General features: G+C 38.4%; 1 long non-coding RNA gene across 1 annotated transcript in view; it reads left to right on the top strand.

The window, feature by feature from the left end:
* The window catches only part of LOC107502764, a 31,129-nt gene extending 24,536 nt beyond the window's left edge, over positions 1-6,593 (top strand). Inside the window, exons 3-5 of the long non-coding RNA XR_001595079.2 lie at positions 414-563; positions 3,973-4,236; positions 4,641-6,593. This is a non-coding gene — a long non-coding RNA (uncharacterized LOC107502764). The remainder of the gene's footprint in view (positions 1-413; positions 564-3,972; positions 4,237-4,640) is intronic.
* Positions 6,594-15,149: the final 8,556 nt, after the last annotated feature.

Below are 15,149 nucleotides of genomic sequence, written 5' to 3'. Positions count from 1 at the left end.
CAACTGTTGGCATATTTCATATACTTATTTACCATTTTGATATTCTCTTTTGTGGTGTGACTATTCAATTCATTAGTACATTTTAAAATTGGATAGTCTGTCTTCCCTGTTAATTCGTAAGAGTTATATATTCTGGATACAAGTTACTTTGGTGGTATATATATTGCAAGCATAGTCCCCCATTCTGTGGCTTGCCTTTTGCCCATCTCAAAGTCTCTTCTGATGAACGTATGTTCTTAATGTAGACCAATTTGTCAATCTTTTCCTTAACAGTCAGTACTTTTTGTGACCTAGGCCAGAAGGTTTTTAATGTTCCTCCCAATGCCAAAATTCTGTGATTCGTGACTCTCCCGTAGCTTTTCCATGTGTTCTTTCCACTCAGACTCTACTAGTTGTACTCTTCCTGTTCACAGGAGCAAAGAGGCACACTCAGGTTGCACCCGCCATAAGGAGGTTATGCTCTGTGATAGACGGGGACTGAAGGAAGACAGTAAACAGACCCAGCCACCATGCAGCTTGGTGCCAGGGAATGTGGAGGCACGTCCAGGAACCGGAACTTCCAGGTGTGTGAGCTCCCTGATACCTGCTCTTGTAACCAGATGACCACGGAGCCTCCCTCTCCGCAGCCGTGTCTACACTCTCTACCCTGACATGTTTCATCATGTGACTCGACCATTCTCTGTTTCTCTTGCTCACACCACACTATATTTTCAGTACCTTTCTTCTCTCTCTGCCTCATGGCTTCTTCTTATTGCCTTTGCTCTCTGAATCTGCTTTAAAATGTGGTATATTAAAAGAAAGTCAGAGGTATAGTAAGACCAACAGCCCAGGAGACAACTACCATTGAAAAGATAGTTTGTTATAGTTCCCAAGAGGAGGGAGCTGGCCAGGCCATGTGAGGCCACACCGGAAGTACCAGGTCAGTCAGGAGATGGAGGGAGAGAGAGAAATTTTGGACAAGACCCTTCATTGGGTTTTTTGTGAGAAGGTAAAAGATGAGGCAGAGCACAAATGGCCCTGGGGTGATAGGACAGCCAGAGAGTGGCCCAAGGAATAAGAGGCCTTTAAAGAAGGTGTTTGGAGTTCAGGTTTGTATTTGAAAGTGTGCTTATGGACAAACTGTTTTCTATCTCTAGGAACTGGCTAACCCAGGGAGGGGCAGTTCTTTCAAAATCAGCAAGACCCCAGATGTCAAAGCATCAGAATGCAGAAAATAAAAGACATGATTACTACAATCTCCTGACTACTTCTCCTCCTGAGAACTGTCAATATCTTAATATAACTTATACCTAAGAGACTCCCCATGAAAGGCCGACTTGTCCAGGGAAGCCTGTTTGCTTCTCAGCTGAGCTCCTTGATACTGGCCACCCTACCCCATACCCCAGAGCTGACTGGCCATGCTCGGGATTCGCACCTCACCAGGATCGACCAGCAGGGCCCAGAATGATGCCTCATGTGGTCAGCTCTCCCCAGAAGGGACAGTCTTCACCCCATGCTCTTGGGGTGAGCTCTCACCTGCCTCACCACTGAGCCTTCCCAGCTTCGCTTCCTCCTTCCTTCCTTCCTTCCTTCCTTCCTTCCTTCTTTTTATTTATTTATTTATTTATTTATTTATTTACTTACTTACTTACTTATTGTGACATTAGTTAATGAAATCCAATGTTTCACCTGTGCACTTTAACAGTAAGGCATGTATATATTTACACTCTGTGTTCACCTCCCATCGTTAGATTTCTTTCTGTCACCACATATTTGACCCCCTTTACTCCATCTACTTCCTCCTTCCTTCCTCCCTCCTCCCATCTGGTAACCACTAGTCTATTGTTCAATGTTCATAGCAGCATTATTCACAGTGGCCTGGACATGGAAGCAACTAAAGTGTCCTACGATAGATGATTGGATAAAGAAGCTGTGACGCATCTATACAATGGAATATTACTTGGCCATAAAGAAGAGATGAAATACTGCCATTTGCAACAACATGGATGGACCTTGAGATAATCGTGCTAAGTGAAATAATCCAGGCAGAGAAAGTTGAAAATCACATGATATCACTTATATGCGGGATATAAGTAAAAGCAACAAATGAACAGGACAAACAAACACCCAGCTTCACTTCTAAGCCCCCAGCCACATCTGATCCCACTCTACATTTCCAGAGTACTTTTTCTATTCTTTTTTAATGGAACTTTTCACTTTCTGCAATGTTATTTGTGTATCTGCCTTTAAAAGTCTACAAGTGTCAGATTTAGTTGACTGTTACTCTTGCCTTTCATGCACCCTTAGCATCTAGCACAATGCCCGGAGCACCAGTGTTCAATGAATACTTATTGAAAAACAGAAACTTAATATTTGATGTTAGGTCTTCACAGAAGCACACCCTAAAACAAGGATTTATGAGAAAGCCATTTACTTGGACAGTGATTTTGAAAGTGCTGGGATGGGGTGGGGAAGGAGAGAGAGAAGATTAGGGAGCTGCTGGTAGGTACAGTATGGGCTAGCGAGCTGTTTACTCCTGAGGGCAATTGGGACTCAATGCCGCTGGTGTTCTATGTGAGACACAGCCCGGAGTTGTCTTATCTGTGGTATTTGTCCATATGTCACTGGGTGTGGACCACCCTTGGGCTAGTTAACTTCCTCACACATAGCAGAACATCTTCATGTGTGCTGAGCAGACCTTACACAGGGTCCTAAGGTGACTGTGGTAAGAACCAAGCCATTGTTCCGTGAGTGCCAATGGGTTAAGTATGGGGAACCAAAGCATCTGCCATCCCTAAATCGCAAAAAAAAAAAAAAAAAAAAAAAAAAAAAAAAAGCTTAATAGCCACAGGTCTTAAAATCTAGGTGCCTGCAACTATTGGCCAAGAGACAGAGAAAAAGAGTTTTAAGGAACTTTCTTCATGAAGAGTAGCCATCTGACATAGGTGTTCGGTAGTGGATGTCCTCATGGGCGTCCTTCATTTTCCCACTCTGTGCCTGGCTCTCAATGCTGGGAACAGCTGGGCTGCATCCCAGGCTAAGCTCTCCGGAAAACTATGGCATGGCCAAGGCGTGCCTCGGCTGAAGTAGGAGGGGGTCTTGCAGCTGTCATGATTTCATGTGAGCCCTCTCTTACTCCAAGCGGCAGGATCACTCTGAGATGCCACTTTCATATTTCCCCTCTTCACTCGAAGAGAGGCCACTCGTCCCCTTTGTAGAGCATGTGAATGACCATCTCCTCCCTTGGAACATCTGTGAATCCTGGCTCCAGGCTAGGTCCGCCTTTTCTTACTTAGCTGTGAGTTCTCCCGCTGCACCGAGTAGGGGCTTCTCAAAGCCTCTGTCCACGCTGCCTGGTGAAGTGGAGAATAGCACAACTGCAGGTAAATGTAATCAAGGAGAACAGGAGCCAAGGTTATCTGGACCCTTCCACTTCTACCCCCCATACATGCCAAACCCGCTTTAGGAAACCCACATGAGAAAAGCAGATGAGAATGGGGGTGGAAATAGGCTGGAAAGTGGAAACTGTGACTCGAAACTCTCTGGAGTTTGGCTTAAATGCAAATGTCATCACTTTGCTCAACGCACATGAGCGTCTCAGCAATGTTCCCTGTTTCAGACATTCTTGAATTTGCCAATTTATATTTTATATTTTTGAACACTCTTCTGGAATAATCTGTCAATTAACATATACCAGATTCCCTTTCTTTTTTCTGTTAGCGAAACCCTACAAAAATGTTTCCCAAACCCATCAATTCCCCCGAGTTTTCCGGTAATCATAAGCAGGCTTCCCCATGTGCTGGCTGCCTGCGGTGTTCCGTAACATTTCGCCAGCACCACGAGTTTGAGCACTCCCCCAGGACCGAAGTTTCCGTCATGCTCTGGCCACGATCCTAGACTGGGAGGGCCAGGTACAACTGTCAAGTTGACGACTTTTTTTTTTTTTTTTTTCAAGTAGAGCAAAATTGATTCTGGACCATTTTTTTAATACAGAAATGTGGTTCCCGGAAAGAAAGGAGAAGAAGAAAGCAAAAAGGTACTACGGAATAGTGACTGGATTGATGTGGCAAGAACGCTGGCTTGGGAGCTCATTCTGAAATGCTAATAAAGAGCACTGTGACCTTGGACGAGTCCCTCAACATTGCTAGCTTCAGTTCCCTCCTCATCTATGAAATTAGACCACACTCTGGCTCTAAAATTCTTAAGAACACACGTATTTTCAAAATATGTAGATATGGATATCCTCATGCACATTGGGTAAGGAAAACGACACCTCACGTGATAAACAGATACTTGTCAGTGAACCAGAAACCAAGTGGGTGCAAATAAGGGGCTGCACAGGGAAGATAGAACATTGGCTGATGATGTCATCTCTCAAATTTAATAATTACATGTCTTTATAAAGTGTTTTATGAAGTGTATTACCAATACCTTGAAGCAGAATATGCTGTTCTTTTGAATCAAATTTTTTTTGCATTTTATTTTGTTATTAGTTTCAAGTATATGGTACATTGGTTAGACACTTATATCGTTTATGAAACAATCTCCCTGATTATTGTAACTTCCCTCTGGCTCTACACGTGGCCATTACGTTACTGCTGACTGCATTCCCTATGCCTTGTTGAATCAGCTTTTAAAGATTTTTCTCCCCATTGTTTCAGATGTTGAAATAACAGCAATTTATTATGAACCTCAACCTCTTGTATGTCAGTATCACTAATTCACACGCCAGCCTGTGGGAGTGTCACTCTTCTGCCTCTTCTGCTGATGAAGAAATCGAGCTGTGGAGAGGTTAAAGAGCAGCCCAAGGTCACACAGCTGGTAAGCAGTGGTGTTGGGATCTGAAACCAGAGCCTGTTTCTGTCTGTTCATCACCAGCACCATCTTGGTGATGGTGAGTGAGATGTTCTGAAAACAATGCCTTTACTCTCAAATTTACTTGGCTTCTGTCCAATGTACTCGACACTGTAAAATGGACTTTTGGAAACACCAAGGCATGACTAAGAAGCTCTCTTTGTTTTCAGAGGAACTCTAGGGGGACAGGCTGTATGAATTATGGGTGAGCTTATTCTCAACAAAAAGAAAGGCTCTAGCTTGATGGAGCTCTGACATACCCGTTAGAGATAAGCTGGGACAACTTGTCTGAACATCTGTGATTGCATCTTCCACAAAAGGGTCATTTTCTCAGGAGTCTTTCACTCTAAGGTTTAAGCTTTATCAAATCATATAAACTGATATATTGATTTACCTTCTGTCTTTTGCATTTGGCTTTCCAAGATTCTATGAACAGGTTTTAAAATGTTACCAGATAAGTAAAGTGTTTCTTGCTGAGCTCAAGTTTTCATGGTTTCATCTAAAGCTAGAAACAGAATTAAGCCATTCCGAAGTGACCAGCAGAAATCAAATTCTATTCTCAGCCCCTCCTGTGGCAAGGAAAGAATGATGCAGTTTACCAAGTTTCAAATCCATCCCAAATACCCAGCCTGCAACTGGGTCCTGATTCAAGTCTTTTCCTTGTTTTCACTTGTTTATTGTGATGGGGACTTGCTGCTTCTCAGAGGGTCCCATTTAAAAAAATCTCAAAAGACATCAAAAAGTTCTGATAAAACAGCATCTTGATGATTTAAGTGTGAATATGTCAGAGACATATGGTTTCTATTACTCCTGAAATAATAGTGTTGTAAAACACTTTTGAGAACTTGGCTAATGATTTTTAAAGACCAGTTCCGAAGCCTGAAGGAGAAAGCGCCCTGAGGGTGACAAATCCAGGCAGCCCCGCCCCCACTTGTGTGTTTCTTTTCTTGATCAGGGATGGCATTCGTGTTGCCACAAGAGCACTGACTTATCTGCCATCACAGGAAATCTATCTGACAAGTTATGCTTTGGTGGACGAGTCTTGGTCCCGATCCAACCCCTATTGTTTACTAGCAATGGTAGTTTTAGGCAAGTCGATACATCTGAAAAATATAAAAATAATATAATCTTGCAAGATTATTATGAGCATTTGGGCTATCACATGTCAACAGTCCAGCACATGGTAGATGCTTAAAAAGAGGCAGTTTTTTAAATGATGATTGTTCGCTCGAAAAGTGATAGTGGGAGGATGAACAAGAGATTCCAAGATCAAAATTGTTTCTAGAGTATGGGTTCTGATGAGGTTCTCTACTCGCCTCCCCAGCCATAGAAACACCTGGTGGGGGAAAACGATAATTATACCAAATGCTGCTAAACAGAGAGAACACGAATGAGCCCCAGACTGGGAGGTCCAAATAAAACCAGTCTCCAATGACCAACACATCAAGGCGCTTATTCCTCAAAGCATGATTTTAAAAGGCTTTTAAATTTAAAGATGTTCATTTTAACCTTATAGGATTTGGATTACATTTTTTAATTAATACATTTTTGACAGCTTTATTGACTTACGATTGACCTAAAAATACTGCATGTATTTAAAGTGTATAAGTTGGTAAGTTTTATATAACTGTGAAACCATCACCAAAACCAACAGAGTGAATATATCCATCACTCCTAAAAGTTTTCCCCTGCCCCTTTAACTCTCTCCACCTCTCCCTTCACCCTACATCCCCAGGCAACCACCAAAGTGTTTTCTGTCACTGCAGGTGTTTGCCTTTTCTAGAATTTTATATGAATGGAATCATAAAATATTTACTTTTTTTTTGGTCTGGCTTCTTTCATTCCATATTATGTTTTGAGATTCATTCAGTCATTGTGTGTATCAACAGCTCATTTCTTTTTATCACTGAATAGTATTCTATTACATAGATATAACCATAATTTGTTTATCTGTTTGCTGTGAATGGCCATTGAGATTGTTTCCGGTTTGTGTGGTGGTTGGTTTACTATGACAAATAAAGCTGCTATAAACATTTGTGTATAAATCTTTGTGTTTTCTTTTTTCTTGGTAAGTACTGAAGAGTGGCATGGCTGGATATTTTGTTAGGTATATGTTTAACTGCAAAACTATTTTCTAAAGTAGTTGTACCATTTTGCATTTCCAGTTGCGGCATATTAGAGTTCCAGTTGCTACCCATCCATGCCCCAATTTGGCATGCTCAGTCATTAATTATTTGCATTTTAGTAAGTATATTGTGGTATCTCATTGTTCTTTCATTTTGCATTTTCCTAGTGACTATTGAGTTTGGCCATCTTTTTGTGTGCTTACTTTTAATTACTATGTCTTTGGTAAAGTATGTGCTCAAACATTTTGCTCATTGAAAAAAACCTTTGGATTTTTTGTTCGCTTATTGAGCTTTCAGTATTTTTATATTCTGGGTGTAATTACTTAATCAGATGTGTGATTTGCAAATATTTCGTTTCGGTCTATGGCTTGCTTATCTTTTTAGTCTCTTAAAAAGGTCTTTCAAAGAGCGAAAGTTTTTAGTTTTGATGAAGCTCAAAATAACAAATTTTTTCTTTTATGGATTATACTTTAGTGTTATATCTAAGTAATCTTTGCTTAATCCAAAGTCACAAAGATTTTCTCTTATGTTTCTGCCTATAAATTTTATAGTTTTAAGTTTTACATTTAGTTTCATAATCTATTTTGAGTTAATTTTTGTGTAGATTTTAAGATTTGTTTCAAGGTTTTTTCATTTGTTTGTTTTACATATGGCCATCTATTTGTCCCAGCATCATTTATCTAAAAAGACTATTCTTTCTCAACTGAATTACCTTTGTATTTGTGTTAAAATCGGTTGATAAAATATGTGTGTCTATTTCTGAACTCTCTATTTTGTTCTATTAATATATTTATCTATTTCAATACCAATACTACATTGTTTTCATTACTATAGCTTTATAATAAGTCTTAAAGACAGGCAGTGTGATCATTCCAATTTTGTTCTTCTTTTTCAAAATTGTTTTGGTTCTTTGAGGTCCTTTGCATCTCTGCATGAATTTTAGACTCACCTTGCCAATGTCTATAAAAAGCCTGCTAGGGTATCAATTGAGATTGCACTGAATCTATAAATCAGCTTGAGGAGAATTGATATTTTAAAAGTATTGAGCCTTCTAACCCATGAACAAGGTATATATCTCCATTTATTTAGGTCTTCTTTAATTTCTCTCAGCAGTATTTTGTAGTTCTCCATCGACAGATCTTTCATCTCTTTTGCCAGATTTATATCTAAGTAATTCGTGTTTTTTTTTAATGCTATTATAAATAGAGTTTTTAGAAGTTCAATTTCTAATTTTTTATTGTTAGTATTTAAAAATACCATTGATTTATATATTTTGGTCTTATAGCCTATAATCTTGGTTAACTCACTTATTAATTTTAGTAGTTTTTTTTAGTAGATTCTATAAAATTATCTATATAGATGTTAATGTTTTCTGTGCAGAAAGATGGTTTTACTTCTTTCCTTCCAATCTGGATGTCTTTCTCCATTTTCTGGCTTTGTTGCACTGTCTAGAACCTCCAGAACAGTGTTAAATAGGAGAGGTAAGAGTGAATGTTTTTGCCTTGTTCCTAAAAAAACATGCAATCTTTCACTATTAAGTGTGATGTTAGCTATAGGGTTTTGTAGATGTCTTTTGTCAGACTATGAATTTTCTTTTATATTCCTAATTTTTTGAGAGTTTTTGTTTGAATTTGATTTTGTCAAATATTTTTTTCTATATTGATTAAGATAATTGTATGGTTAATTGATTTTCTAATGTTAAACCAATCTTGCATTTCTATCATGATGTATTAACCTTTATTATATATTATTGGATTCAATTTGCTAAAACTCGTTAAGAATATTTACATCTGTATTCATGAAATGCATTGATCTACAGTTTTCTTATAATGTCTTTGTCAGGTTTTGGTATCATTATGGAATAAATTGTGAAGTATATTTTTAATTTCCTGGAATTCTTCATCTTGACTTGGTATTATTTCATTCTTAAATGTTTGGCAGAATTTGCTAGTGAAGACTTCTGAGCCTGGAATTTTATTTGTTGGAAGGTTTTTAAATACAAAATAATTTCTTTAATGGGTATATGGCCTTCAGGTTATTTACCTCATCTTAAATGAGCTTTGGTAATTGTATCCTTTAAGGACTTGGTCCATTTTGTATAATTTCTTGAGTTTATTAGCATAAAATTGTTTTACTATCTATAGAATTTGTAACGATATCACCACCTTCATTTCTAATGTTGGTAATTTGTATCTTTTCCCACTTTTTTTTGATCAGGTTGTTTAGAGGTTTGTCAATTTTATTATTCTCCTCAAAGAACTAGGACTTGATTTCACTGATTTTTTTCACTGGTTTTTGTTTTCTATTTCATTGATTTTTACTTTGTCTTTCATTATTTCTTTTCTTCTACTAGTTTTGGGTTTAATTTGCTTTTTTTTTTCCTGGAGACTAAAGGTGAAAACCCAGGTTATATACTTGAGAACTTTCTTCTTTTCCAACAAACACGTTTTAGTTCTATACATTTCCCTCTGTGTACTGCTTTAGTTGCATCGTACAAATTTGACATGTTTTATCTTCTTCATTTTTATTCAGTTCAAAACATTTTATTTCTCTTTTAACTTTAGTCTTGTTTCCTGAGTTATTTCCAAGTTTAGATTAAAATGTAAAGGCAAATGAAAGGAGAAGGAACAGAAATTCAGGAAAGGCAGTATTATTCTCTATTGGGTTCTTGTTGGGCTTAAAATACAGTGAATACTAAGTGCTTTTACAACATTAACTCAACTACCACAAAAACTTCATTTTTAAGATATGAAAAACTGATACTAAAGAGATTTATTAATAAACTCAGGTTACACACTAAGCGCCAGTCTCCAAAATTTGCACTATTTTATATCCTTCCCACATTTGGGGTGAGAAATACCAAATAAGAGGATTGGGACAGAATATATATCAAGCATTCTTACCTCATAATTTTTCATAGCATTAGCTTTGACACCGATCCTAGGTAAAGCATGGTGACACCTATGCTCTGCCTTTTTTATGGATTCACAAAGCTCAACGTTAAAGCAGATCGAAATAATAGTTCACTAAGAGTTCTTGTAAATCACTGTGGCTAAATACAGCAAAACCTCCACTCTCATCTACTGACTTGTAGAGAACTGGTAGAGAACAGGAACCCACAACTGGAGATATATTATGTGTGATGGTGCTGATAGTGGGGCTGAAGAACAGATGTTGAAAGACAAACTGTGTTTCTTCTAATTTAGACTCTGATATTCCTATTATCTCTTTAACAAGAAGTAGATCAAATCTCTCCAGTCCCTCTCTTTTTTAAGGAATTACTGATATAGATATTCTTGGTCAGATATAAATGTTATTTCAATCTGGGGTAAAATTAAAATGCTGTATTGAATTAACACAGACAGAATAGAGGTATGGAGGAGTTTATCAGGATAAAATAACACATCTGGAGCTTGCATATCTCTCATGGAGAAAAAAGAGCATCTGTAATGAAAAGAATAAGGGAAAAGAGACTGTCATTGAACAACATATACCAGAGAGCTGTCGAAGACCCTCAAATAACTGAGAACTTCTCACAGTGCTCCCTTTGCCTGACTTGGAGAATGTCTGCGTTGACGACGTGGCAGTGCCCCTCATCTCAGCGTTCTGCCACTGCCTCTTTGCTCTTTTCTTGTTGCATTTGCCCTTGTAACTTTCAGCTCTGATTAAGAAGAGGGAAAGAGGAGGCTGCATACTGCCAGCTTAGCCCTATAAATATTTGTTCAGTGTTTATGACAGATGTTTTCCTGTTATGAAGAAATCTGACCTTCATTAAAAATCTGGAACTTTTTTAATGTAATGCCAAAACATCAGAAACAACAGCTGGGATTGCTGGTGACTTTCATTTATTTAAAGACGCAAATTCTTACTTGAACAAACCAGTAATTATCACAACTATTATTACTTGTTGGGAATGTGGTTAGAGGGTAGAAAATAGCCACAGGTCCTCTTTCGTTGCTCTAATCACCATCCTACTCCAGCATTCTGCAAGCTGGACCATTTAATAGTCTCGCTTCATAAACCAACAATGTGGCTTTTCCTTACATCCAGTGAAGCAGTCCTCTTCCTGATGTTTGGAACACCAATTAAACCACATACAAATAACCTTAAATATCAAGCTTATAGTATTTCTCATAATCGCTCTTCATCATTAAGATGATTTCCCTTAGGGGCATTAAGTTTTTTTAGACTGAGGCACATAGGCTTAAATATACCCAGTTAACTGACATGTGGCCCCGTTAGAATTGTTGGGATTGTAGTCACCATGACTTCTGTTTGGAAAAAATATATATACATGATATCGATGTTCTTTGGGGTTCCCAGATCCTGGAATGTGCAAATTGTAGAAATTTCTGTTGTAGACTCGGGAGAGGAGAGCAGAAGCACTGTGACCAAAGACCCACCCAGGTGGCATTCATTATCCCTGTTTACCACAGGGTCAGGTCTGGAGCTCAGGATCTTAATTCCATACCTAATGTTATCAGCATTCCGAGAAGGGACCTGGTTGGTAGTGGTGAACTCATAAGAACAATACGCATGAGAATGAGTATAATATGGGAATGCCAATTTATTACTTTATGTTTTTAGAAGGGGTGGCATATAACCGGAAGCACTCAAAGTCTTAACAGCCAGAGTAATCTTTGGTTGATAATCAAGGGAAGAAAAAGGAATCTCAAGGGTGAATAAGGAATGACTAATGTTACCTAATCGTCTCTGCAGCGCTGGTTTAGAAATCTGTGCTTCTGGCTTCACTTCCTTTGTTCAATGATTGGGCTAACATTGTTGAGTTTTCCCCCGGGGCTTCTCATTTTCCATATCCCCAGAGGACAGTACCCTTTTGATTGCCATATTCTTTCTTCAGAACATAAATGGTTCATTCGGGTTACAGTTCACTTCTGCCTGCCTGGCTTGAGAGTCGTTCTCTCAGGGGACTGTGAACATCCCTGCTGTGATCCAATATGTGCTGATTTGACAGTTTTAATCTCAAAAGATGATATTATATCCTCACTTTCAATTTCTTGGAAATTCAGGACTTATTAAAACCCCCAACATTTACAAAGAAATCAATATAACCAATTTCAGACGGAGATATTTTATGCTCTTTGACTGCACATATTTGCATATTACTTCTTCAATAAATGAACAAATATTTAATATTGGTACAAGTTCTGCAAAGTCTTACAAATGACAGGCACGTGTCAAAAGGAAATGCCTAAAGAAACTCTCACACATCTGTTCAAGGGAACATATTCTATGTTCGTTGAAGCAGTTTGTTATACGAATATTGTAAACAATGTAAATATCCACCAAAAGGAGAATAGAGAGAGCACTTGTCATATATTCAAACAAAGCCAATAATGAAAATAAATTAATTAGCCATCATATAACAATGTAAGATTGTTTTAGAAAATTAATGCCGAGCAAAAAAAATAAGTCACAGAAAGTCATGTACAATATGAGAACATTTCTGCCTTTTAAAAAATCTCAGAACAATACCATAATTAATTTATAGAAACACATACATGTGGTTAAAAAAAAAATGTATACCCAACAATTTTTCAGGATTGTGGCTTCTTCTGGGAAACTAAGAAAGGGTATAGAATTGGGGTGAGCTAAAAAATGGCAATCAACTCCATCTGCAAGGTTTTATTTCTTCTACAAAAATCTGTGAAATGTAGAGAATATTGATAGTTATATAAATACAAGGGACAAGTACATGGGTTGTTATTTTATTAGCTTCTCTATTTTCTCTATTTTAAACATAGTCCCTGATAAAATTAAAAATAAAAAAGGAAAAAGAAATTTATATTCCCTGACATGGAACAACTGATCACTGAAAAACATGCGTCGTCTCATAAAATTTATGAAAAACATATATAGAAATGTGTACTCATATATATGTATATATAACATTGTAAATGCACAGAATAAGGTCTGAATGAGAATCACCAAGTTATTATTTGTACTTACCTTCTGGAAAGAGAGTGGAATTAGATGAAGGGTGTGGGTAAAGGGCTTCTTTTACTTTTTTTTTTTACTCTATATACTTCTTTAATTTTGTTAAATTTACACGTACCATGTGTTTATGTATTACTTCATAATTTAAAAATTAAAACACAAATTCATGTTTCTTTTATGAAAATAAAGAACAGTGACAGTAATGTATAATGTCTCAAAGTCCCTGGCCTGAATCTCTGGAGAATTCCAGAAATTTAACTCAAACCCAATTCTCTCCAGATCATGGAGACCTGTATTTCTCACTCCCAAGGCCCCCAAATAAAGGCCACAGTAACATTGTGTCACTGCTATTCCAGTGGGAAGAGGTGGGGGGGAGAGGTTAATAAGACTTGAATCCAGTCAGGGACAAACCAACCAGAGCAAAGGGGAATACTGGAAGAGACACTGGCTCAGGGTCAATTAGTGTCCCCCAGGCCACCTGAAGGCACCACATCCCATGGCTGAGTGTAAATGTTTTAGTGGAATTTCAAAAGTTTGCAAAAGCCCAAGAGGTTGCAGGACTATATTCTTGTAACATGGGATGCCCTCTGACTACTTCCCTCCCTGATTTCCTAATCCCTAGGGCTGATTATCTCACCCATTGATCTGGAAAGACTCCAGTTTCTGTACCCTGTGCTCTTAGTCCCCATGGGGGAGGGCCGATGCGGGACATCAAGCTGCAAAGCTGCAGGTCATGTTATCATCACCATACACTTGTCAAGGTCTCAACGGTGCTCTGTATGTCCCCATTTACTCATATCATAGTGCTCTCCCCCCCTCTGTAGTGGTTATTTCAGACTTTAAACATACCCTCCAAATCTTACCCCTCAACAGATGCCCTCAATTACTTCACAGAGAAAAGACTAGCCAAGCACCCCTCGGTTTTCCAGTTCAGTCGTCAACACTGAGAACTATGGGTGGTTTCCTCATTTGCCACCTCAGAAACAAACTCACCTGGAAAAAGGCAACTTAATTTTCTGCTGAAGACTCATAGCTTTATATCGTAAGAAGAAAGCCTGAATTCTGCCTTTGAACATGACTTTGACCATCTTCCTTTAAAATAATACTGGTATTATTGTTCTAAGGAACACTTGTTTCTCCTGAGCCCATACCAACTAATCCTCAAATGTCAACCCTGATAGAAAGCTTCTCTGAGGGGACAATTGCATCTTGCTCCCTGCAGCATTATAACACACCTTTGAACATGCCTTGTGATCTAAAGAATTGTTTACAAGTCTAGCTCCTCTGTCAGATTGTGAGTGGGACCATCTCTTGACACCATTGTCTCTTCATGCTTTGGCAGTGGTTTCAGGCCTTGGGATGATGGTGATGGGGGGGTGGCGCTGGGGAGGTGGGAGAGACTGATTCTGAATTGCCCAACAATTAGGGCTTGTGATTGGATAAATCTGGATTCAGATCCCACCTTCATGACTGACAAATTATATAATCTGGGCAAGGAACTAATTTCCCCTGAGTCTCAGCTTTCTCATCTGTAAATTGAGGAAGGAATAATTCCTTCTTTAGATGTTGGTTGTAGGGTGTTTGGTCCATAGTAAAAGCCTGAAAAATAATAGCTATAATTAACTATTGAGCCTATTATGATTAGTAGGTACACAATGGGGTTAGAGCCCATATATAACCTTGTGATATTGCCTTTAGTTTCCCCTTGGGAGCAAATGGCTGTTTCTTCAGAGGTTTCAGTTGAGGAATCCCATAATTGCCCCCATAGGCTGAGATCCTGTCATACATCAACTTAATCTGTGTTATCTGATCATGTACTGAAGCTTTAGCATAACCAATCTCTACCATTCCCACTGCAAACTGTTCTTTGTAAGGAAAAAAAGTTTGTCCTGGCCAACAGTTTTATGACCATGTAACAGGAGACCTCAGTCAGTTCCAGTGGGAGGCTGGGGAAGGGTGGCTGGGGATGTGGGGGTCTAAAGAATCCCAGGATGAACAGAAATATCATCTGGAGAAAAAGTTTCCTGTCCTCCCACTGATTTTCTTGCCTTGCTTTTTCTTTCTTTCTTTCTTTCTTTCTTTCTTCTTCTTCCTTCCTTCCTTCCTTCCTTCCTTCCTTCCTTCTTTCCTTCCTTCCTTCTTCTTCTTCCTTCTTCTTCTCTTTCTTCTTCTTCTTCTTCTTTTCTTTCTTCTTCTTCTTCTTCTTCTTCTTCTTCTTCTTCTTCTTCTTTC

The sequence above is a fragment of the Rousettus aegyptiacus genome, unplaced genomic scaffold, assembly GCF_014176215.1.
Source record: "Rousettus aegyptiacus isolate mRouAeg1 unplaced genomic scaffold, mRouAeg1.p scaffold_m13_p_3, whole genome shotgun sequence".
NCBI classification, from domain to species: Eukaryota; Metazoa; Chordata; class Mammalia; order Chiroptera; family Pteropodidae; genus Rousettus; species Rousettus aegyptiacus.
The sequence above is the reverse complement of the archived record's forward strand: the minus strand, read 5'-3'. Positions and strand labels throughout refer to the sequence as shown.